The sequence below is a fragment of the Pseudophryne corroboree genome, unplaced genomic scaffold (assembly GCF_028390025.1).
Source record: "Pseudophryne corroboree isolate aPseCor3 unplaced genomic scaffold, aPseCor3.hap2 scaffold_670, whole genome shotgun sequence".
NCBI lineage: Eukaryota > Metazoa > Chordata > Amphibia > Anura > Myobatrachidae > Pseudophryne > Pseudophryne corroboree.
In genome coordinates, this window is record NW_026970257.1 from 236,913 (window position 1) to 261,360 (window position 24,448).

Below are 24,448 nucleotides of genomic sequence, written 5' to 3' on the forward strand. Positions count from 1 at the left end.
CATATTTCTTTTTCTCTGCAACCCACTGCTAAATTGTGCTTCCTAGCTGTTTTTATAAAATCACTGAATCAAATCTAACTCTGATTACATCAGAGAAGGCCAGGTACCCTACACCATAACAGGGGGTTTGAAATTTTGACTTGTCTACTTAAAGATCACCAAAATCTGATAACAAGGTCAATTACGTCCCTGGGTGGGATTGAACCACCAACCTTTTGGTTAATAACCATACACACTAACTGATTGCGCCACAGCGACACTTTGCAAAAAGCACATACTGACAAAGACTAATAAGCATTCATCTAGAACGTTTCCTAGAAAAACTTTAAAAAGTCAATAATCTGGAGAGTTTTTGTAAGATGTTTCTTCCAGCAACCAATGAAGAAACACATTAGTACTTTCGCATGATGAGTGAGTGCTTCAGGATCTCTTGCACTTACATGTGCAGCAGAGTACTGCAATGGAAGCATGCTGGGCCCATAACCCAGAGGTAGGCAGATTGAAACTATCCTTTGCTATATGAATTTTTTTTTTTGTTCATTAAAGTAATCCAAAACTGGGATTGATATTTTCGCTTTTATTTTTACTTAAAGTACAATAACTTTTACCATTTTAATTTGTTTTAATAGTATATTGACAGTATTGTTTTCTTTCAAAAATCCACTTAATTTTCTTTACCCTATTATTAAAATGGTAATTGACAAAAACAAACTACATTGTCACCATAAGAGCAATACAAAATGTACAAGTGATATATTAAAATCATCTTTCCAGCTTGAATTTCAATGATGCATTGGGGCAACGATTTTGTGAGAAACATCTTCACCCTTAAATAAAGATTTTCTTAATTCCTTACCTGTGTGCTAATTAGATATCACCTTGTTTTCACATTAAACAGACTTCCACATGAGAAAGCAGCAAGGATGCAGTGGCGTTAATGTTTCCTGGTGTCAACCTGTATTATTTCAGTAGATATTGAAATGAGGATACATCTTGCTGCCTTTCCAATGAAGCAAGTTTAATTTAGTAATAGGTGAAAAACCATCCCTACAAATATGTTAATCAGATACTTGGCTTTGTGGACACTTTTCAGAGAACAAATTAGTTAGCATAAAAATAAAGCCAGAAAATGAAGAGCTGTTTAAACACTCAATTGGATTTTTGTGCCAGCATATTTCTTTTTCTCTGCAACCCACTGCCAAATTGTGCTTCCTAGCTGTTTTTATAAAATCACTGAATCAAATCTAACTCTGATTACATCAGAGAAGGCCAGGTACCCTACACCATAACAGGGGGTTTGAAATTTTGACTTGTCTACTTAAAGATCACCAAAATCTGATAACAAGGTCAATTAAATCCCTGGGTGGGATTGAACAACCAACCTTTTGGTTAATAGCCTTACACACTAACTGATTGCGCCACAGCTACACTTAGCAAAAGTACATACTGACAAAGGCTAATAAGCATTCATCTAGAACGATTCCTAGAAACATTTTAAAAAGTCAATAATGTGGAGAGTTTTTGTAAGATGTTTCTTCCATCAACCAATGAAGAAACACATTGGTACTTTCCCATGATAAGTGAGTGCTTCAGGACCTCTTGCACTTACATGTGCAGCAGAGTACTGTAATGGAAGCATGCTGGGTCCATAACCCAGAGGTAGGCAAATTGAAACTATCCTCTGCTATATGCATTTTTTTTTGTTAATTAAAGTAATCCAAAACTGGGATTGATATTTTTGCTCTTTTATTTTTACTTAAAGTACAATAACTTTTACCATTTTAATTTGTTTTAATAGTATATTGACAGTATTGTTTTCTTTCAAAAATCCACTTAATTTTCTTTACCCGATTATTAAAATGGTAATTGACAAAAACAAACTACATTGTCACCAGAAGAGCAATACAAAATGTACAAGTGATATATTAAAATAATCTTTCCAGCTTGAATTTCAATGATGCATTGGGGCAACGATTTTGTGAGAAACATCTTCACCCTTAAATAAAGATTTTCTTAATTCCTTACCTGTGTGCTAATTAGATATCACCTTGTTTTCACATTAAACAGACTTCCACATGCGAAAGCAGCAAGGATGCAGTGGCGTTAATGTTTCCTGGTGTCAACCTGTATTATTTCAGTAGACATTGAAATGAAGATGCATCTTGCTGCCTTTCCAATGAAGCAAGTTTAATTTAGTAATAGGTGAAAAACCATCCCTACAAAGGTGTTAATCAGAGACTTGTCTTTGTGGACACTTTTCAGAGAACAAATTTGTTAGTATAAAAATAAAGCCAGAAAATGAAGAGCTGTTTAATCACTCAATTGGATTTTTCTGCCAGCATATTTCTTTTTCTCTGCAACCCACTGCTAAATTGTTCTTCCTAGCTGTTTTTATAAAATCACTGAATCAAATCTAACTCTGATTACATTAGAGAAGGCCAGGTACCCTACACCATAACAGGGGGTTTGAAATTTTGACTTGTCTACTTAAAGATCACCAAAATCTGATAACAAGGTCAATTAAGTCCCTGGGTGGGATTGAACCACCAACCTTTTGGTTAATAGCCTTACACACTAACTGATTGCGCCAAAACAACACTTTGCAAAAGAACATACTGACAAAGGCTAATAAGCATTCATCTAGAACGATTCCTAGAAACATTTTAAAAAGTCAATAATGTGGAGAGTTTTTGTAAGATGTTTCTTCCATCAACCAATGAAGAAACACATTGGTACTTTCCCATGATAAGTGAGTGCTTCAGGACCTCTTGCACTTACATGTGCAACAGAGTACTGTAATGGAAGCATGCTGGGTCCATAACCCAGAGGTAGGCAGATTGAAACTATCCTCTGCTATATGCATTTTTTTTTGTTAATTAAAGTAATCCAAAACTGGGATTGATATTTTTGCTCTTTTATTTTTACTTAAAGTACAATAACTTTTACCATTTTAATTTGTTTTAATAGTATATTGACAGTATTGTTTTCTTTCAAAAATCCAATTAATTTTCTTTACCCGATTATTAAAATGGTAATTGACAAAAACAAACTACATTGTCACCAGAAGAGCAATACAAAATGTACAAGTGATATATTAAAATCATCTTTCCAGCTTGAATTTCAATGATGCATTGGGGCAACGATTTTGTGAGAAACATCTTCACCCTTAAATAAAGATTTTCTTAATTCCTTACCTGTGTGCTAATTAGATATCACCTTGTTTTCACATTAAACAGACTTCCACATGCGAAAGCAGCAAGGATGCAGTGGCGTTAATGTTTCCTGGTGTCAACCTGTATTATTTCAGTAGACATTGAAATGAGGATGCATCTTGCTGCCTTTCCAATGAAGCAAGTTTAATTTAGTAATAGGTGAAAAACCATCCCTACAAAGGTGTTAATCAGAGACTTGGCTTTGTGGACACTTTTCAGAGAACAAATTTGTTAGTATAAAAATAAAGCCAGAAAATGAAGAGCTGTTTAATCACTCAATTGGATTTTTCTGCCAGCATATTTCTTTTTCTCTGCAACCCACTGCTAAATTGTGCTTCCTAGCTGTTTTTATAAAATCACTGAATCAAATCTAAACATCAGAGAAGGCCAGGTACCCTACACCATAACAGTGGGTTTGAAATTTTGACTTGTCTACTTAAAGATCACCAAAATCTGATAACAAGGTCAATTAAGTCCCTGGGTGGAATTGAACCACCAACCTTTTGGTTAATAGCCTTACACACTAACTGATTGCGCCACAGCGACACTTTGCAAAAGTACTTACTGACAAAGGCTAATAAGCATTCATCTAGAATGATTCCTAGAAACATTTTAAAAAGTCAATAATGTGGAGAGTTTTTGTAAGATGTTTCTTCCATCAACCAATGAAGAAACACATTGGTACTTTCCCATGATGAGTGAGTGCTTCAGGATCTCTTGCACTTACATGTGCAGCAGAGTACTGTAATGGAAGCATGCTGGGTCCATAACCCAGAGGTAGGCAGATTGAAACTATCCTCTGCTATATGCATTTTTTTTGTTAATTAAAGTAATCCAAAACTGGGATTGATATTTTTGCTCTTTTATTTTTACTTAAAGTACAATAACTTTTACCATTTTAATTTGTTTTAATAGTATTGTTTTCTTTCAAAAATCCTATTAATTTTCTTTACCCGATTATTAAAATGGTAATTGACAAAAACAAACTACATTGTCACCAGAAGAGCAATACAAAATGTACAAGTGATATATTAAAATCATCTTTCCAGCTTGAATTTCAATGATGCATTGGGGCAACGATTTTGTGAGAAACATCTTCACCCTTAAATAAAGATGTTCTTAATTCCTTACCTGTGTGCTAATTAGATATCACCTTGTTTTCACATTAAACAGACTTCCACATGAGAAAACAGCAAAGATGCAGTGGCGTTAATGTTTCCTGGTGTCAACCTGTATTATTTCCGTAGATATTGAAATGAGGATGCATCTTGCTGCCTTTCCAATGAAGCAAGTTTAATTTAGTAATAGGTGAAAAACCATCCCTACAAAGATGTTAATCAGATACTTGGCTTTGTGGACACTTTTCAGAGAACAAATTTGTTATCATAAAAATAAAGCCAGAAAATGAAGAGCTGTTTAATCACTCAATTAGATTTTTCTGCCAGCATTTTTCTTTTTCTCTGCAACCCACTGCTAAATTGTGCTTCCTAGCTGTTTTTTTTATAAAATCACTTAATCAAATCTAACTCTGATTACATCAGAGAAGGCCAGGTACCCTACACCATAAGAGGGGGTTTGCAATTTTGACTTGTCTACTTAAATATTACCAAAATCTGATCACAAGGTCAATTACGTCCCTGGATGGGATTGAACCACCAACCTTTTGATTAATAGCTGAACACACTAACCGATTGCGCCACAGAGACACTTTGCGAAAAGTACATACTGACAAAGACTAATAAGCATTCATCTAGAACGTTTCCTAGAAAAACTTTAAAAAGTCAATAATCTGGAGAGTTTTTGTAAGATGTTTCTTCCAGCAACCAATGAAGAAACACATTGTTACTTTCGCATGATGAGTGAGTGCTTCAGGATCTCTTGCACTTACATGTGCAGCAGAGTACTGCAATGGAAGCATGCTGGGCCCATAACCCAGAGGTAGGCAGATTGAAACTCTCCTTTGCTATATGCATTTTTTTTTTGTTCATTAAAATAATCCAAAACTGGGATTGATATTTTAGCTTTTTTTTTTACTTAAAGTACAATAACTTTTACCATTTTAATTTGTTTTAATAGTATATTGACAGTATTGTTTTCTTTCAAAAATCCAATTAATTTTCTTTACCCGATTATTAAAATGGTAATTGACAAAAACAAACTACAGTGTCACCAGAAGAGCAATACAAAATGTACAAGTGATATATTAAAATCATCTTTCCAGCTTGAATTTCAATGATGCATTGGGGCAACGATTTTGTGAGAAACATCTTCACCCTTAAATAAAGATTTTCTTAATTCCTTACCTGTGTGCTAATTAGATATCACCTTGTTTTCACATTAAACAGACTTCCACATGAGAAAGCAGCAAGGATGCAGTGGCGTTAATGTTTCCGGGTGTCAACCTGTATTATTTCAGTAGATATTGAAATGAGGATGCATCTTGCTGCCTTTCCAATGAAGCAAGTTTAATTTAGTAATAGGTGAAAAACCATCCCTACAAATATGTTAATCAGATACTTGGCTTTGTGGACACTTTTCAGAGAACAAATTCGTTAGCATAAAAATAAAGCCAGAAAATGAAGAGCTGTTTAATCACTCAATTGGATTTTTCTGCCAGCATATTTCTTTTTCTCTGCAACCCACTGCTAAATTGTGCTTCCTAGCTGTTTTTTTATAAAATCACTGATTCAAATCTAACTCTGATTACATCAGAGTAGGCCAGGTACCCTACACCATAAGAAGGGGGTTTGAAATTTTGACTTGTCTACTTAAAGATCACCAAAATCTGATAACAAGGTCAATTACATCCCTGGGTGGGATTGAACCACCAACCCTTTGATTAATAACCAAACACACTAACAGATTGCGCCACAGAGACACTTTACAAACGTACATACTGACAAAGGCTAATAAGCATTCATCTAGAACGTTTCCTAGAAAAACTTTAAAAAGTCAATAATCTGGAGAGTTTTTGTAAGATGTTTCTTCCATCAACCAACGAAGAAACACATTGGTACTTTCCCATGATGAGTGAGTGCTTCAGGATCTCTTGCACTTACATGTGCAGCAGAGTACTGCAATGGAAAAATGCTGGGCCCATAACCCAGAGGTAGGCAGATTGAAACTATCCTCTGCTATATGCATTTTTTTTGTTAATTAAAGTAATCCAAAACTGGGATTGATATTTTTGCTCTTTTATTTTTACTTAAAGTACAATAACTTTTACCATTTTAATTTGTTTTAATAGTATATTGACAGTATTGTTTTCTTTCAAAAATCCACTTAATTTTCTTTACCCTATTATTAAAATGGTAATTGACAAAAACAAACTACATTGTCACCAGAAGAGCAATACAAAATGTACAAGTGATATATTAAAATCATCTTTCCAGCTTGAATTTCAATGATGCATTGGGGCAACGATTTTGTGAGAAACACCTTCACCCTTAAATAAAGATTTTCTTAATTCCTTACCTGTGTGCTAATTAGATATCACCTTGTTTTCACATTAAACAGACTTCCACATGCGAAAGCAGCAAGGATGCAGTGGCGTTAATGTTTCCTGGTGTCAACCTGTATTATTTCAGTAGACATTGAAATGAGGATGCATCTTGCTGCCTTTCCAATGAAGCAAGTTTAATTTAGTAATAGGTGAAAAACCATCCCTACAAAGGTGTTAATCAGAGACTTGGCTTTGTGGACACTTTTCAGAGAACAAATTTGTTAGCATAAAAATAAAGCCAGAAAATGAAGAGCTGTTTAATCACTCAATTGGATTTTTTTGCCAGCATATTTCTTTTTCTCTGCAACCCACTGCTAAATTGTGCTTCCTAGCTGTTTTTATAAAATCACTGAATCAAATCTAACTCTGATTACATCAGAGAAGGCCAGGTACCCTACACCATAACAGGGGGTTTGAAATTTTGACTTGTCTACTTAAAGATCACCAAAATCTGATAACAAGGTCAATTACGTCCCTGGGTGGGATTGAACCACCAACCTTTTGGTTAATAACCATACACACTAACTGATTGCGCCACAGCGACACTTTGCAAAAGTACATACTGACAAAGGCTAATAAGCATTCATCTAGAACGTTTCCTAGAAACATTTTAAAAAGTCAATAATGTGGAGAGTTTTTGTAAGATGTTTCTTCCATCAACCAATGAAGAAACACATTGGTACTTTCCCATGATAAGTGAGTGCTTCAGGACCTCTTGCACTTACATGTGCAGCAGAGTACTGTAATGGAAGCATGCTGGGTCCATAACCCAGAGGTAGGCAGATTGAAACTATCCTCAGCTATATGCATTTTTTTTTTGTTAATTAAAGTAATCCAAAACTGGGATTTATATTTTTGCTCTTTTATTTTTACTTAAAGTACAATAACTTTTACCATTTTAATTTGTTTTAATAGTATATTGACAGTATTGTTTTCTTTCAAAAATCCAATTAATTTTCTTTACCCGATTATTAAAATGGTAATTGACAAAAACAAACTACATTGTCACCAGAAGAGCAATACAAAATGTACAAGTGATATATTAAAATCATCTTTCCAGCTTGAATTTCAATGATGCATTGGGGCAACGATTTTGTGAGAAACATCTTCACCCTTAAATAAAGATTTTCTTAATTCCTTACCTGTGTGCTAATTAGATATCACCTTGTTTTCACATTAAACAGACTTCCACATGCGAAAGCAGCAAGGATGCAGTGGCGTTAATGTTTCCTGGTTTCAACCTGTATTATTTCAGTAGACATTGAAATGAGGATGCATCTTGCTGCCTTTCCAATGAAGCAAGTTTAATTTAGTAATAGGTGAAAAACCATCCCTACAAAGGTGTTAATCAGAGACTTAGCTTTGTGGACACTTTTCAGAGAACAAATTTGTTAGCATAAAAATAAAGCCAGAAAATGAAGAGCTGTTTAATCACTCAATTGGATTTTTCTGCCAGCATATTTCTTTTTCTCTGCAACCCACTGCTAAATTGTGCTTCCTAGCTGTTTTTTTTATAAAATCACTGATTCAAATCTAACTCTGATTACATCAGAGTAGGCCAGGTACCCTACACCATAAGAAGGGGGTTTGAAATTTTGACTTGTCTACTTAAAGATCACCAAAATCTGATAACAAGGTCAATTACATCCCTGGGTGGGATTGAACCACCAACCCTTTGATTAATAACCAAACACACTAACAGATTGCGCCACAGAGACACTTTACAAACGTACGTACTGACAAAGGCTAATAAGCATTCATCTAGAACGTTTCCTAGAAAAACTTTAAAAAGTCAATAATCTGGAGATTTTTTCTAAGATGTTTCTTCCATCAACCAACGAAGAAACACATTGGTACTTTCCCATGATGAGTGAGTGCTTCAGGATCTCTTGCACTTACATGTGCAGCAGAGTACTGCAATGGAAAAATGCTGGGCCCATAACCCAGAGGTAGGCAGATTGAAACTATCCTCTGCTATTTGCATTTTTTTTGTTAATTAAAGTAATCCAAAACTGGGATTGATATTTTTGCTCTTTTATTTTTACTTAAAGTACACTAACTTTTACCATTTTAATTTGTTTTAATAGTATATTGACAGTATTGTTTTCTTTCAAAAATCCACTTAATTTTCTTTACCCTATTATTAAAATGGTAATTGACAAAAACAAACTACATTGTCACCAGAAGAGCAATACAAAATGTACAAGTGATATATTAAAATCATCTTTCCAGCTTGAATTTCAATGATGCATTGGGGCAACGATTTTGTGAGAAACACCTTCACCCTTAAATAAAGATTTTCTTAATTCCTTACCTGTGTGCTAATTAGATATCACCTTGTTTTCACATTAAACAGACTTCCACATGCGAAAGCAGCAAGGATGCAGTGGCGTTAATGTTTCCTGGTGTCAACCTGTATTATTTCAGTAGACATTGAAATGAGGATGCATCTTGCTGCCTTTCCAATGAAGCAAGTTTAATTTAGTAATAGGTGAAAAACCATCCCTACAAAGGTGTTAATCAGAGACTTGGCTTTGTGGACACTTTTCAGAGAACAAATTTGTTAGCATAAAAATAAAGCCAGAAAATGAAGAGCTGTTTAATCACTCAATTGGATTTTTTTGCCAGCATATTTCTTTTTCTCTGCAACCCACTGCTAAATTGTGCTTCCTAGCTGTTTTTATAAAATCACTGAATCAAATCTAACTCTGATTACATCAGAGAAGGCCAGGTACCCTACACCATAACAGGGGGTTTGAAATTTTGACTTGTCTACTTAAATATCACCAAAATCTGATAACAAGGTCAATTACGTCCCTTAGTGGGATTGAACCACCAACCTTTTGATTAATAACCATACACACTGAGGCAGCACAAGGGAACTCTCGAAAGAAGAACAAGGCTAGAGGAAGAACTGAAACAAAGAAATCTGACTTTTACTAGAGCTGACCAGAGGAAAGCACAAACACAGTCCCCCACTACCACAAATAATGCAGTTGAGTTTCCCACATTTGGGGAAATCACATGGGTCAGCATACCCAGAATGCAATGAATGAACCTCACCCTGGGAGAACAATCTTCAAGACCATGGTCTCTCCTATGCAAAATAAGTATGATTTGGGATAGGGCTGGGGAGGGCCGCTGCTCAGGCACATCTCTGTCAAGTAAAGGAGATTCAACTGAGGCAGCACAAGGGAACTCTCATCTGGGGACAACAACTGCAGGGAGAACACATATTTTCAGATGAACATGGGAGGGCAGAAGGCTGCCTAATACTGAAGCACCCCCAAACAACAAACCAAATGCAACAACTAGTGCAAGCATTCCTGGGGGAAGGCCTGCAGCAGATGGATTTGCATATGGTGATGCCATCCAAGCAGTGGGTCAAAGTTGGCTTCAACCCTCGTCTGCATATGAAAAGAGAAAAGGGGCGTGCAGGGCATGGCGGCCTTTTGCGGCGCTTGGATGACCCCTAGTTCGCATTACACACCTCCACCCTCCTTCGGTGTGGGGCTCATGTTGGCTATGCCCCAGCCCCTGAAGCATTCAAGCTGATTTCTTGCAGCAGCTGGGCACTGTAACTGCTCCAGAGCTGCTCTGTAAGGCAAGTAAAAGGGTGTGGGCCCTGCAGCACTACCTGTAGTTTGCATTGTGCGTTGGAAGGCACGAAGTAAGCAGACGGGAGAAGTCAGGATAGTGCGCAAGGGCATAGAAGGGAGCGGCTCAAGAAAAGAGAAGTGGAAACAGACAGCAAACTAGGCTGGAGAGAGACCTGAGACAAAGAGATCTGAATTATACGAGAGCCGACCAAGGGAAACACAAATTATGCAGTCAAGTTTCCCACATTTGGGGAAATCACAGGGGCAGCACAACTAGAGTGCAATGGGTGAGCCTTGCCCTGGGAGAAGCACCTTCATGATCATAGTATCTCACCTGGCAGGTAAGTAGGAGTTGGGCTAGAGCTGGGGAGGGTCGCTGCTCGGGCACCCCCCTGTCAAGTGAAAGAGATCCAACTGAGGCAGCACAAGGGAACTCTCGAAAGAAGAACAAGGCTAGAGGAAGATCTGAGATAAAGAAATCTGATTTTTACCAGAGCTGACCAGAGGAAAGCACAAACACAGTCCCCCACTACCACAAATAATGCAGTCGAGTTTCCCACATTTGGGGAAATCACAGGGGTCAGCATACCCAGAATGCAATGAATGAACCTCACCCTGGGAGAACAATCTTCATGACCATGGTATCGCCTATGCAAAATAAGTATGATTTGGGATAGGGCTGGGGAGGGCCGCTGCTCAGGCACATCTCTGTCAAGTAAAGGAGATTCAACTGAGGCAGCACAAGGGAACTCTCATCTGGGGACAACAACTGCAGGGAGAACACATATTTTCAGATGAACATGGGAGGGCAGAAGGCTGCCTAATACTGAAGCACCCCCAAACAACAAACCAAATGCAACAACTAGTGCAAGCATTCCTGGGGGAAGGCCTGCAGCAGATGGATTTGCATATGGTGATGTCATCCAAACAGTGGGTCAAAGTTGGCTTCAACCCTCGTCTGCATATGAAAAGAGACAAGGGGCGTGCAGGGCATGGCGGCCTTTTGCGGCGCTTGGATGACCCCTAGTTCGCATTACACACCTCCACCCTCCTTCGGTGTGGGGCTCATGTTGGCTATTCCCCAGCCCCTGAAGCATTCAAGCTGATTTCTTGCAGCAGCTGGGCACTGTAACTGCTCCAGAGACGCTCTGTAAGGCAAGTAAAAGGGTGTGGGTCCTGCAGCACTACCTGTAGTTTGCATTGTGCGTTGGAAGGCACGAAGTAAGCAGACGGGAGAAGTCAGGATAGTGCGCAAGGGCATAGAAGGGAGCGGCTCAAGAAAAGAGAAGTAGAAACAGACAGCAAACTAGGCTGGAGAGAGACCTGAGACAAAGAGATCTGAATTATACGAGAGCCGACCAGGGGAAACACAAATTATGCAGTCAAGTTTCCCACATTTGGGGAAATCGCAGAAGCAGCACACCCAGAGTGCAATGGGTGAGCCTTGCCCTGGGAGAAGCACCTTCATGATCATAGTATCTCACCTGGCAGGTAAGTAGGAGTTGGGCTAGAGCTGGGGAGGGTCGCTGCTCGAGCATCCCCCTGTCAAGTAAAGGAGATTCAACTGAGGCAGCACAAGGGAACTCTCATCTGGGGACAACAACTGCAGGGAGAACACATATTTTCAGATAAAAATCTTGGTCATGCTCTGGTTTCTCTTCAGAACGAACAAATCTTTCGCCTTTTACTAAAGATTTCCGTGGAGAGGAGCAAAACCGAGTTTTATCTCAATTTTTGCATGCCCCATCTTTTTGGGGTTTCTTTTATCGGTTTAAAGATAGAATGAGTGTGCTTTAATGTAAGCTCATTTGCATAGAAATGACAGTAAATGTTTGTTTCTTTTCAAACAGAACTTTCTTGACCATGCTACTTGCTTGAAAGATCTGGGAGCACATGGAATACAGTACAAACCATGCTTATAGCAAGGAGAAGACAGGTGAGAAATCTGCTTTCTTTCAAATTGGGCGCTCACTTTGATCTGAATAAGGACTGCTGGCACGGCACTCAGGCGACAGGTGGAATCTTGGTCATGCTCTGGTTTCTCTTCAGAACGAACAAATCTTTCGCCTTTTACTAAAGATTTCCGTGGAGAGGAGCAAAACTGAGTTTTATCTCAATTTTTGCATGCCCCATATTATTGGGGTTTCTTTTATCGGATTAAAGACAGAACGAGTGTGCTTTCTTGTTAGCTTTAATGTAAGTTTATTTGCATAACAATGACAATAAATGTCTGTTTCTTTTCAAGCAGAACTTTCTTGACCATACTAATTGCTTGAAAGATCTGGGAGCACATGGAAAAGAGTACAAACCATGCTTATAGCAAGGGGAAGCCTGGTGAGAAATCTGCTTTCTTTCTTTCAAATTGGGTGCTCACTTTGAGCTGAATGAGGACTGCTGGCACGGCACTCAGGCGACAGGTGGAATCTTGGTCATGCTCTGGTTTCTCTTCAGAACGAACAAATCTTTCGCCTTTTACTAAAGATTTCCATGGAGAGGAGCAAAACTGAGTTTTATCTCAATTTTTGCATGCCCCGTCTTATTGGGGTTTCTTTTATCAGTTTAAAGATAGAACGAGTGTGCTTTAATGTAAGCTCATTTGCGTAGAAATGACAGTAAATGTTTGTTTCTTTTCAAACAGAACTTTCTTGACTATACTAATTGCTTGAAAGATCTGGGAGCACATGGAAAAGAGTACAAACCATGTTTATAGCAAGGGGAAGCCTGGTGAGAAATCTGCTTTCTTTCTTTCAAATTGGGTGCTCACTTTGAGCTGAATGAGGACTGCTGGCATGGCACTCAGGCGACAGGTAGAATCTTGGTCATGCTGTGGTTTCTCTTCAGAACGAACAAATCTTTCGCCTTTTACTAAAGATTTCCGTGGAGAGGAGCAAAACTGAGTTTTATCTCAATTTTTGCATGCCCCATCTTATTGGGGTTTTATTTTATTGGTTTAAAGATAGAACGAGTGTGCTTTAATGTAAGCTCATTTGCATAGAAATGACAGTAAATGTTTGTTTCTTTTCAAACAGAACTTTCTTGACCACACTAATTGTTTGAAAGATCTGGGAGCACATGGAAAAGAGTACAAACCATGTTTATAGCAAGGGGAAGCCTGGTGAGAAATCTGCTTTCTTTCATTCAAATTGGGTGCTCACTTTGAGCTGAATGAGAACTGCTGGCATGGCACTCAGGCGACAGGTGGAATCTTGGTCATGCTCTGGTTTCTCTTCAGAACTAACAAATATTTCGCCTTTTATTAAAGATTTCCGTGGAGAGGAGCAAAACTGAGTTTTATCTCAATTTTTGCATGCCCCATATTATTGGGGTTTCTTTTATCAGTTTAAAGACAGAACGAGTGTGCTTTCTTGTTAGCTTTAATGTAAGTTTATTTGCATAACAATGACAGTAAATGTTTGTTTCTTTTCAAACAGAACTTTCTTGACCATGCTACTTGCTTGAAAGATCTGGGAGCACATGGAAAACAGTACAAACCATGCAGTATCACAAGAGCCTTTATTTGATCTTTCATGAAGATAGAGCAGAATTGAGGACACGTCAACAATTTCTGCCGAAGGTGGTTCATCTTTCCACATGGTGCCTTTGGCCACTGACACCTTCGTTGAGTCAAAGTCTCTGGCTGTGGTCAGAACTTTGAAAATTTATGTCACCAGAACGGTTCAGATTAGGAAAACAGAGGCTCTGTTTGTCCTGTATGCTCCCAACATGATTGGGTGTCCTGCTTCCATGCAGACCATTATGCGCTGGATCTGTGGTAAGATTCAGCATGCTCATTCCACGGCAGGATTGCCGTTACTGAATTAGGTGAAGACCCATTCTACTAGAAAGGTGGGTTCATCCTGGGCAGCTGGTCGGGGAGTCTCGGCATTGCAACTTTGCCGAGCAGCTATTTAGTAAACACTTTTGCTAAGTTTTACAAGTTTGATACCTTGGCTGATGATAACCTCAAGTTGGGTCATTCGGTGCTGCAGAGTCGTACGCACTCTCCCACCCGTTCAAGAGCTTTGGTATAACCCCATGGTTCTTAATGTGACCCCAGCATCCTCTAGGTCGTATGAGAAAATAGGATTTTAATACCTACCGGTAAATCCTTTTCTCTTAGTACGTAGAGGATGCTGGGCACCCGTCCCAGTCCATACTGTGTCTGCAGTTATTACTTGTGGTTATACACATGTTGTGTTACGGTTCTGGTCAGCTTTTTGCTGCAATTGTTCATGCCGTTGGCTTGTGTTCTGTTGAATGCCACGTTCTGCGGCATGCTTAAGGTGTGAGCTGGTAAGATGCTCACCTTAGTTTAACAATAAATCCTTTCCTCGAAATGTCCGTCTCCCTGGGCACAGTTCCTATAACTGGAGTCTGGAGGAGGGGCATAGAGGGAGGAGCCAGTTCACACCCTTTGAAAGTCTTAAAGTGCCCATGTCTCTTGCGGATCCCGTCTATACCCCATGGTTCTTAATGTGACCCCAGCATCCTCTACGGACTAAGAGAAAAGGATGCCCTTGTGTACTATCCTGACTTCTCCTCCCGTCTGCTTACTTTGTGCCTTCCAACGCACAATGCGAACTACAGGTGGTGCTGCAGGGCCCACACCCTTTTACTTGCCTTACAGAGCAGCTCTGGAGCTGTTACAGTGCCCAGCTGCTGCAAGAAATCAGCATGAATGCTTCAGGGGATGGGGCATGGCCAACATGAGCCCCACACCAAAGGAGGGTGGGGGTGTTTAATGCGAACTAGGGGTCATCCAAGCACTGCAAAAGGCCGCCATGCCCTGCATGCCCCTTTTCTCTTTTTATATGCAGATGAGGGTTCCAGCCAACTTTGGCCCACTGCTTGGATGACATCACCGTATGCAAATCCGTCTGCTGCAGACCTTCCCCCAGGAATGCTTGTACTAGTTGTTGGATATGGTTTGATATTTGATGGTGCTTCAGTATTAGGCAGCCTTCCGCCCTCCCATGTTCATCTGAAAAGATGTGGTCTCCCTGCAGTTGTTGTCCCCAGACGAGAGTTCCCTTGTGCTTCCTCAGTTGAATCTCCTTAACTTGACGGGGGAGGGGCTGCCCGAGCTGCCACCCTCCCCAGCCCTATCCCAACTCATACTTATTTTACATATTAGATCTCTTGATCATGAAGATTGTTCTCACAGGGTGAGGTTCATCCATTATATTTTAAAATAGGAAGGTACAAATTACATATTTGAATTGCATCTATGTGCTGGATTCAAATGTCCCCCCCCCCCTTCCTTTCTCAATTGTGCCCGTCAGCAGCTATTCTAAGGTTGCTGCCAATGGGTGTGACACATTAATTTCTTCTGTGGGGTACACTGGACTCCACAAGGATTCACATTGGGGTGTAGAGTAGGATCTTGATCTGAGGCACCAACCGGCTCAAAGCTTTTGACTGTTCCCAAGAAGCTCAGTGCATTCTCCTCTATAACCCCGCTTCCATGAACAGGGAGCTCAGTTTGTAGTTGGTGCCTTCAGTAGCAGGCCAATTAACAGGGGCCTGCCTCAGGCAGCCTATTCTTAGCTATTAATTTTGACAAGAAAAGAAGAACTTGTTTTATGAGAATCTACAAGGGCTGCAGCAGGCTAGGTCTAATAGACATCTTTACTGCAGCTTCATCACTCCCAGCGGCGCTGTATACTCCCGTGCCCTGGTTGCTGGGTCACTGCAGCGGAGGCTCCGGTTTCATCCTAAGGTCAGTCACACACACACCACCCTTCCGGATCACGAGGCCGCTGATGAAGGGGAGCGAGGCCGTAGGGGGTGGGCCGTGTGCGCACTGCGGTGGACACTGATTACTGGGCAGCCGCTCCACTAGCCACCAGGTACAGTTAAGGAGCACAGGTCTGGGGGGTTTTCTCCTATATTAACCCAATTTTGTACTGCCCGCAGCGCATTGTGATAGGTAATAGGGCCTGATTCAGGTTGGATTGCAATCGCAATAAGCGATCCAACTGCAAAAATTGCTAAGAGCATACGCATGTGCCTGCATTTTCTGCGGCACCCCGCAGAGAATGTGATCGCCTCTGCCTGTCAATCGGGGCGGGGAAGGGGGGGAGAGGTGGGTCAGCAACACTCCATTTCCAAGTCAGGGATGGAGCGGTGCGGGGGCAAGGCTTCAAAATGGGGTCTGCAACGGAGGAGACACAGGGGGCGTGGTCACAGCGGCTGTATGACATCACATTCAGCCGCTGTGATCACAAAAATGGTGGCGGCTTCCTGCGCGCACATACAGTCTGCACCAGCAGGAGCCTACACCATTTTTTATGATCACGCTGAACTGCAGTGCGACTGCAATTACAGCATGGTCAAGAAGGGAGGCGTCATGCTGGGTGGCCATGCCCTGTCACTGTGCAGGAGCCAGCACCGCTCACACACTAGTCCCCGGGTGCAGCCCCCAACCCCCGGGACACCCGGAGCAACAAAATGTAGATTCAGGCCACCAGGCCACGCCCCTACCTATGAAACCATGCCTCCTTTTTACCATTGCGCTGCTTATCTGCGCGCACTGCATTACAATCTCCCTCGCCACCTCTCTGGGTGTCACCAGTGATAGTGACACCTCTGCCATGCTTGTAGCAGCTGGTCCTAAGATCTACGCCTCAAACCCTGAGTGTTTGCCCTTGTGACTTGTTGATCATCATAGCGAAGCAGATGCTTACAGAAAACTGCAGGGGCTTAGATTGAAAATAAAAAAATTGATGGGTATAAGGTAGAGAGGAGCGGGTTCGGTTCTCCGAGAACCGAATTCCCCACGAACTCCACGTTGTTTACACTGGTCCGAGGCAGGCTCGGTTGTTCCCGCCTGACTCGGAAAACCTGAACAAGGGAAAATGTCATCATCCCGCTGTCGGATTCTCGCGAGATTCGGATTCCATATAAAGAGCTGCGCGTTGCTGCCATTTTTACTCGTGCATTGAAGAGAGAGCGGAGAGGACGTGGCTATGTTCTCTCAGTGGAAATCTCAATATCAGTGCTCAGTATCAGTGGTTACTTATTGCTGCTCAGTAATACTAGTAGTGTGTCTCTCCTGCTCAGTGTCAGTTCTCAGTAGTATCCTCATCAGTGCTCAGTATCACTGCTCATTGTCTTGTGCTGCATTGTGGTGCTCAGCATACTACAGTACATTACTAATAGTCCAGTGCTGCATCTTGCTGCTCAGTGTCAGTTCTAGTATCCTCATCAGTGCTCACTATCACTGCTCATTGCATTGTGGTGTTCTGTATACTACAATAACATAGTAATATAGTAACATAGTTTTTGAGGTTGAATAGAGGCAAATTGCCCATCGTGTTCAACCTGTTTTAAGTTGTGATGATTCTACATACTTGCTGAATAATGTTTTATGACTAGTTAGCTACTATAACTCATGTTACCCCCGGATTAACCATGTTGATATTTTAAGTATTATAACCTTGGATAGCTTTTTCATTCAGAAATGTATCCATTCCTTTTTTAAATCCAATTACAGAGTCAGCCATTACCACCTTCCCTGGCAGGGAATTCCACATCCTGATTGCCCTAACAGTGAAGAAACCTTTCCTCCATTGCGTTCTGAACTTTCCTCCAGTCGCAGCGAGTGACCACGTGTTCGTTTAATAAATAATTCCTCTGATAACTCTTTGTTATGTATCTTTACATATTTGAAGATATTAATAATATCTCCTCTTAGGCACCTCTTTTCTAGTGTATAAATATTCAGCCTAGTAAGTCTTTCCTTATAGTCCAGTACTTTTAGGCCTTTAATCAATTTAGTCTTCAGGATCTCTTACACTTCCATGAGCAGCAGAGTAGTGCAATGGAAGCATGCTGGGCCCATAACCCAGAGGTTGATTGATCGAAACTATCCTCTGCTATGTGCATTTTTTTTTGTTAATTAAAGTAATCAAAAACTGGGATTGATATTTTTGCTCTTTTATTTTTACTTAAAGTACAATAACTTTTACCATTTTAATTTGTTTTAATAGTATATTGACAGTATTGTTTTCTTTCAAAAATCCAATTAATTTTCTTTACCCGATTATTAAAATGGTAATTGACAAAACAAACTACATTGTCACCAGAAGAGCAATGCAAAATGTACAAGTGATATATTAAAATCATCTTTCCAGCTTGAATTTCAATGATGCATTGGGGCAACGATTTTGTGAGAAACATCTTCACCCTTAAATAAAGATTTTCTTAATTCCTTACCTGTGTGCTAATTAGATATCACCTTGTTTTCACATTAAACAGACTTCCACATGCGAAAGCAGCAAGGATGCAGTGGCGTTAATGTTTCCTGGTGTCAACCTGTATTATTTCAGTAGACATTGAAATGAGGATGCATCTTGCTGCCTTTCCAATGAAGCAAGTTTAATTTAGTAATAGGTGAAAAACCATCCCTACAAAGGTGTTAATCAGAGACTTGGCTTTGTGGACACTTTTCAGAGAACAAATTTGTTAGTATAAAAATAAAGCCAGAAAATGAAGAGCTGTTTAATCACTCAATTGGATTTTTCTGCCAGCATATTTCTTTTTCTCTGCAACCCACTGCTAAATTGTGCTTCCTAGCTGTTTTTATAAAATCACTGAATCAAATCTAAACATCAGAGAAGGCCAGGTACCCTACACCATAACAGTGGGTTTGAAATTTTGACTTGTCTACTTAAAGATCACCAAAATCTGATAACAAGGTCAATTAAGTCCCTGGGTGGGATTGAACCACCAACCTTTTGGTTAATAGCCTTACACACTAACTGATTGCGCCACAGAGACACCTTGCAAAAGTCAATACTGACAAAGGCTAATAATCATTCATCTAGAACGTTTCCTAGAAAAACTTTAAAAAGTCAATAATCAAGATACACATTGGTACTTTCCCATGATGAGTGAGTGCTTCAGGATTTCTTGCACTTACATGGGCTATTAACCAAAAGGTTGGAGGTTCAATCCCACCCAGGGATGTAATTGACCTTGTCATCAGATTTTGGTGATCTTTAAGTAGACAAGTCAAAATTTCAAACCCCCTCTTATGGTGTAGGGTACCTGGCCTTCTCTGACGTAATCAGAGTTAGATTTAATTAAGTGATTTTATAAAAAACAGCTAGGAAGCACAATATCTCTCTTTTGCAAAGAGATAGGCATTGGAAAATTCAGGGCTATAACGTGTAGATGAAGCACTAACAGGAGGCTTTAAAATTTTCATTCTAGTGTCTTTCGTTTGGGAGAAAAATGCAAAGGTACAATACAGCTTTTCCTTGCCGATATCTCTCTTTTGCAAAGAGATAGGCATTGGAAAATTCAGGGCTATACCGTGTAGATGAAGCACTAACAGGAGGCTTTTAAATTTTCATTCTAGTGTCCTTCGTTTGGGAGAAAAATGCAAAGGTACAATACAGCTTTTCCTTGCCGATATCTCTCTTTTGCAAAGAGATAGGCATTGGAAAATTCAGGGCTATAACGTGTAGATGAAGCACTAACAGGAGGCTTTAAAATTTTCATTTTAGTGTCTTTCGTTTGGGAGAAAAATGCAAAGGTACAATACAGTTTTTCCTTGCCGATATCTCTCTTTTGCAAAGAGATAGGCATTGGAAAATTCAGGGCTATAACGTGTAGATGAAGCACTAACAGGAGGCTTTACAATTTTCATTCTAGTGTCTTTCGTTTGGGAGAAAAATGCAAAGGTACAATACAGCTTTTCCTTGCCAATATCTCTCTTTTGCAAAGAGCTAGGCATTGGAAAATTCAGGGCAATAACGTGTAGATGAAGCACTAACAGGAGGCTTTAAAATTTTCATTCTAGTGTCTTTCGTTTGGGAGAAAAATGCAAAAGTACAATGCAGCTTTTCCTTGCCGATATCTCTCTTTTGCAAAGAGATAGGCATTGGAAAATGCAGGGCTATAACGTGTAGATGAAGCACTAACAGGAGGCTTTAAAATTTTCATTCTAGTGTCTTTCGTTTGGGAGAAAAATGCAAAGGTACAATACAGCATTTCCTTGCCGATATCTCTCTTTTGCAAAGAGATAGGCATTGGAAAATTCAGGGCTATAACGTGTAGATGAAGCACTAACAGGAGGCTTTAAAATTTTCATTCTAGTGTCTTTCGTTTGGGAGAAAAATGCAAAGGTACAATACAGCTTTTCCTTGCCGATATCTCTCTTTTGCAAAGAGCTAGGCATTGGAAAATTCAGGGCTATACCGTGTAGATGAAGCACTAACAGGAGGCTTTTAAATTTTCATTCTAGTGTCTTTCGTTTGGGAGAAAAATGCAAAGGTACAATACAGCTTTTCCTTGCCAATATCTCTCTTTTGCAAAGAGCTAGGCATTGGAAAATTCAGGGCTATAACGTGTAGATGAAGCACTAACAGGAGGCTTTAAAATTTTCATTCTAGTGTCTTTCGTTTGGGAGAAAAATGCAAAAGTACAATGCAGCTTTTCCTTGCCGATATCTCTCTTTTGCAAAGAGATAGGCATTGGAAAATTCAGGGCTATAACGTGTAGATGAAGCACTAACAGGAGGCTTTAAAATTTTCATTCTAGTGTCTTTCGTTTGGGAGAAAAAAGCAAAGGTACAATACAGCTTTTCCTTGCCGATATCTCTCTTTTGCAAAGAGATAGGCATTGGAAAATTCAGGGCTATAACGTGTAGATGAAGCACTAACAGGAGGCTTTAAAATTTTCATTCTAGTGTCTTTCGTTTGGGAGAAAAAAGCAAAGGTACAATACAGCTTTTCCTTGCCGATATCTCTCTTTTGCAAAGAGATAGGCATTGGAAAATTCAGGGCTATAACGTGTAGATGAAGCACTAACAGGAGGCTTTAAAATTTTCATTCTAGTGTCTTTCGTTTGGGAGAAAAATGCAAAGGTACAATACAGCTTTTCCTTGCCGATATCTCTCTTTTGCAAAGAGCTAGGCATTGGAAAATTCAGGGCTATAACGTGTAGATGAAGCACTAACAGTAGGCTTTAAAATTTTCATTCTAGTGTCTTTCGTTTGGGAGAAAAATGCAAAGGTACAATACAGCTTTTCCTTGCCAATATCTCTCTTTTGCAAAGAGCTAGGCATTGGAAAATTCAGGGCTATAACGTGTAGATGAAGCACTAACAGGAGGCTTTAAAATTTTCATTCTAGTGTCTTTCGTTTGGGAGAAAAATGCAAAAGTACAATGCAGCTTTTCCTTGCCGATATCTCTCTTTTGCAAAGAGATAGGCATTGGAAAATGCAGGGCTATAACGTGTAGATGAAGCACTAACAGGAGGCTTTAAAATTTTCATTCTAGTGTCTTTCGTTTGGGAGAAAAATGCAAAGGTACAATACAGCATTTCCTTGCCGATATCTCTCTTTTGCAAAGAGATAGGCATTGGAAAATTCAGGGCTATAACGTGTAGATGAAGCACTAACAGGAGGCTTTAAAATTTTCATTCTAGTGTCTTTCGTTTGGGAGAAAAATGCAAAGGTACAATACAGCTTTTCCTTGCCGATATCTCTCTTTTGCAAAGAGATAGGCATTGGAAAATTCAGGGCTATAACGTGTAGATGAAGCACTAACAGGAGGCTTTAACATTTTCATTCTAGTGTACTTCGTTTGGGAGAAAAATGCAAAGGTACAATACAGCTTTTCCTTGCCGATATCTCTCTGTTGCAAAGAGATAGGCATTGGAAAATTCAGGGCTATAACGTGTAGATGAAGCACTAATAGGAGGCTTTAAAATTTTCATTCTAGTGTCCTTCGTTTGGGAGAAAAATGCAAAGGTACAATACAGCTTTTCCTTGCCGATATCTCTCTTTTGCAAAGAGATAGGCATTGGAAAATTCAGGGCTATAACGTGTAGATGAAGCACTAACAGGATGTCACGAACCTCGGGCAGCGGCGACCGCGCTTGTCCCTGCGGGTGGCCTGGTCTGCCCGGCGCCTCTCTTCCCCTGTCAGTCTCCGGCTTCAGCGGCGGGTCGGCGCTGCTCTCCGGCGGCTTCCCGGAAGCAAGGGCGCCGCCATCACAAGCAAGGGCAAGGAGGCGGAGCAGGTCTGACGTCACCTGCCTGCTCCGCCAATCAGGCTAGGGCGGGGAATTTAAAATCAGATACCAGGCAGAGATCCGATGCCTGAGTATCTTCGTTTCTCCTGTGGAAGCTATGATCCAGAGCTCCCTCGTCCCTGCAAGCATCCTGTGCTTCCAAGCATCCTGTCCCTGCAAGCATCCTGTGCTTCCAAGCATCCTGTCCCTGCAAGCATCCTGTGCTTCCAAGCATCCTGTCCCTGCAAGCATCCTGTCCCTCCAAGCACCTCCGTGCCTCCAGTTACCTCCGTGCCTCCAGTTACCTCCGTGCCTCCAAGCACCTCCGTGCCTCCAAGCACCTCGTGCCTCCAAGCACCCCGTGCCTCCAAGCACCTCCGCGCCTCAAAGCACCTCCGTGCCTCCAGTTACCTCCGTGTCTCCAAGCACCTCGTGCCTCCAAGCACCTCGTCCCTCCAAACACCTCGGTGTCTCCAAACACCTCCGTGCCTCCAAGCACCTCCGTGCCTCCAAACACCTCGTGCCTCCAAGCACCTCCGTGCCTCCAGTTACCTCCGTGCCTCCAGTTACCTCCGTGCCTCCAAGCACCTCCGTGCCTCCAAGCACCTCGTGCCTCCAAGCACCCCGTGCCTCCAAGCACCTCCGCGCCTCAAAGCACCTCCGTGCCTCCAGTTACCTCCGTGTCTCCAAGCACCTCGTGCCTCCAAGCACCTCGTCCCTCCAAACACCTCGGTGTCTCCAAACACCTCCGTGCCTCCAAGCACCTCCGTGCCTCCAAACACCTCCGTGCCTCCAAGGGTCTCCCAGCACTCCCTGTACTCCCAGTACCTCAGTGCCTTCAATACCACAGTGTCTCCAATATCTCAGTACCCCAGCCTTCATTATTTCTACAAGTCTTGTCTTACAGGAGACCTACAAGAATTCCTCTGGGCCTCCCGCCTGCCGTCTTAGTTCTGCATGAGGAAGACCTACATCCGGCCATCTCTACTACGACCCAGTGGCGGTTCCTCTTCCCGGTCATCGGAAGAAGCCCCGAGTCCACAACACTCCCAAACCAGGTCAGTGATAGTATACTCAGGCCTCATGGACTCGGGGGATCGGAACACGGACTCTAGTGCCATCCAGAACCTGGCTTCTCGAGTGCAAAGTCAGGAAGCAGCACAAGGTCAGGTGATGCAGTACCTCCAGCAGTTGTCCGGGCGTCTGGATCAGATTCAGGCGTCTCTGGCCTCAGTAATTCCGGCTCCTGTTCCAGCAGTCGCACCAGTTGCCGTTGCCAGCAATGTTCAACCATCGGCCGGTGTCACTCCACGCCTTCAGTTGCCTACTCCGTCCCGCTATAATGGGAATCCCAAAAATTGTCGTGGTTTCTTGAACCAGTGCGAGGTACATTTCGAGCTACTTGCACACAACTTTCCTACAGACCGGTCCAAGGTAGCATATATTATTTCTCTGTTGGAAGGTTCTGCTTTGGATTGGGTGTCTCCATTATGGGAACGATCTGATCCCATGGTTTCCAACTACACCAACTTCATCTCGTCCTTTCGAAGGATTTTCGACGAGCCCGGCAGAATGACCACTGCTTCTTCCGATTTGCTCCGTGTTCGGCAGGGCGCCCGTTCCGTGGGCCAGTACGTGGTTCATTTCCAGACCATTGCTTCCGAACTACGCTGGAATAATGATGCCCTGAGAGCTGCCTTCTGGAACGGTCTTTCCGACCGGCTGAAAGACGAGCTGGTTACTAGAGATCTGCCGGATCCATTAGAAGATTTGATTTCCCTTTGCGTCAAGGTGGATCTTCGGATGCAGGAGCGTGGAAGAGAACGTAACCGTTCGGATCGTTCCAGGTTCCGGAATCCTACTCCTAGGCCGGTGGCCTCACCTAGCTCAGATGAGCCCATGCAAATTAACCGCTCCCGACTGTCTCCGGAAGAACGACAGCGTCGTCGTGAGGGTAAACTCTGCCTTTACTGTGGAGCCGCAGATCATTTTCTTAAATCTTGTAAAGTCCGTCCGGGAAACGGGCAGACCTAGCTTGTTCCGGAGGAGTCAAGCTGGGAGTTACGACAAAAGCTTCTCCAACTTCGGACTGCTTGCTTCCAGTAACTCTA

The 24,448-nt window shown here is 41.4% G+C and overlaps 9 non-coding genes across 9 annotated transcripts; 5 read left to right on the plus strand and 4 right to left on the minus strand.

Annotated features, from left to right (window-relative positions):
- Positions 1-9,664: 9,664 nt before the first annotated feature.
- Positions 9,665-9,828, minus strand: LOC135037137 (U1 spliceosomal RNA). Its single transcript, XR_010231730.1, has one exon. It is a non-coding gene; the product is annotated as a U1 spliceosomal RNA (small nuclear RNA).
- A 671-nt stretch (positions 9,829-10,499) lies between these two features.
- On the minus strand, positions 10,500-10,662 carry LOC135037241 (U1 spliceosomal RNA). The gene has a single exon (XR_010231812.1). It is a non-coding gene; the product is annotated as a U1 spliceosomal RNA (small nuclear RNA).
- Positions 10,663-10,814: 152 nt separating this feature from the next.
- On the minus strand, positions 10,815-10,978 carry LOC135037130 (U1 spliceosomal RNA). The gene has a single exon (XR_010231723.1). It is a non-coding gene; the product is annotated as a U1 spliceosomal RNA (small nuclear RNA).
- Positions 10,979-11,649: 671 nt separating this feature from the next.
- Positions 11,650-11,812, minus strand: LOC135037195 (U1 spliceosomal RNA). The gene has a single exon (XR_010231782.1). It is a non-coding gene; the product is annotated as a U1 spliceosomal RNA (small nuclear RNA).
- A 144-nt stretch (positions 11,813-11,956) lies between these two features.
- Positions 11,957-12,072, plus strand: LOC135037266 (U5 spliceosomal RNA). Its single transcript, XR_010231829.1, has one exon. It is a non-coding gene; the product is annotated as a U5 spliceosomal RNA (small nuclear RNA).
- Positions 12,073-12,342: 270 nt separating this feature from the next.
- Positions 12,343-12,458, plus strand: LOC135037262 (U5 spliceosomal RNA). Its single transcript, XR_010231825.1, has one exon. It is a non-coding gene; the product is annotated as a U5 spliceosomal RNA (small nuclear RNA).
- Positions 12,459-12,744: 286 nt separating this feature from the next.
- Positions 12,745-12,860, plus strand: LOC135037277 (U5 spliceosomal RNA). Its single transcript, XR_010231840.1, has one exon. It is a non-coding gene; the product is annotated as a U5 spliceosomal RNA (small nuclear RNA).
- Positions 12,861-13,134: 274 nt separating this feature from the next.
- Positions 13,135-13,250, plus strand: LOC135037275 (U5 spliceosomal RNA). Its single transcript, XR_010231838.1, has one exon. It is a non-coding gene; the product is annotated as a U5 spliceosomal RNA (small nuclear RNA).
- Positions 13,251-13,525: 275 nt separating this feature from the next.
- On the plus strand, positions 13,526-13,641 carry LOC135037289 (U5 spliceosomal RNA). Its single transcript, XR_010231851.1, has one exon. It is a non-coding gene; the product is annotated as a U5 spliceosomal RNA (small nuclear RNA).
- The last annotated feature ends 10,807 nt before the right edge of the window (positions 13,642-24,448 follow it).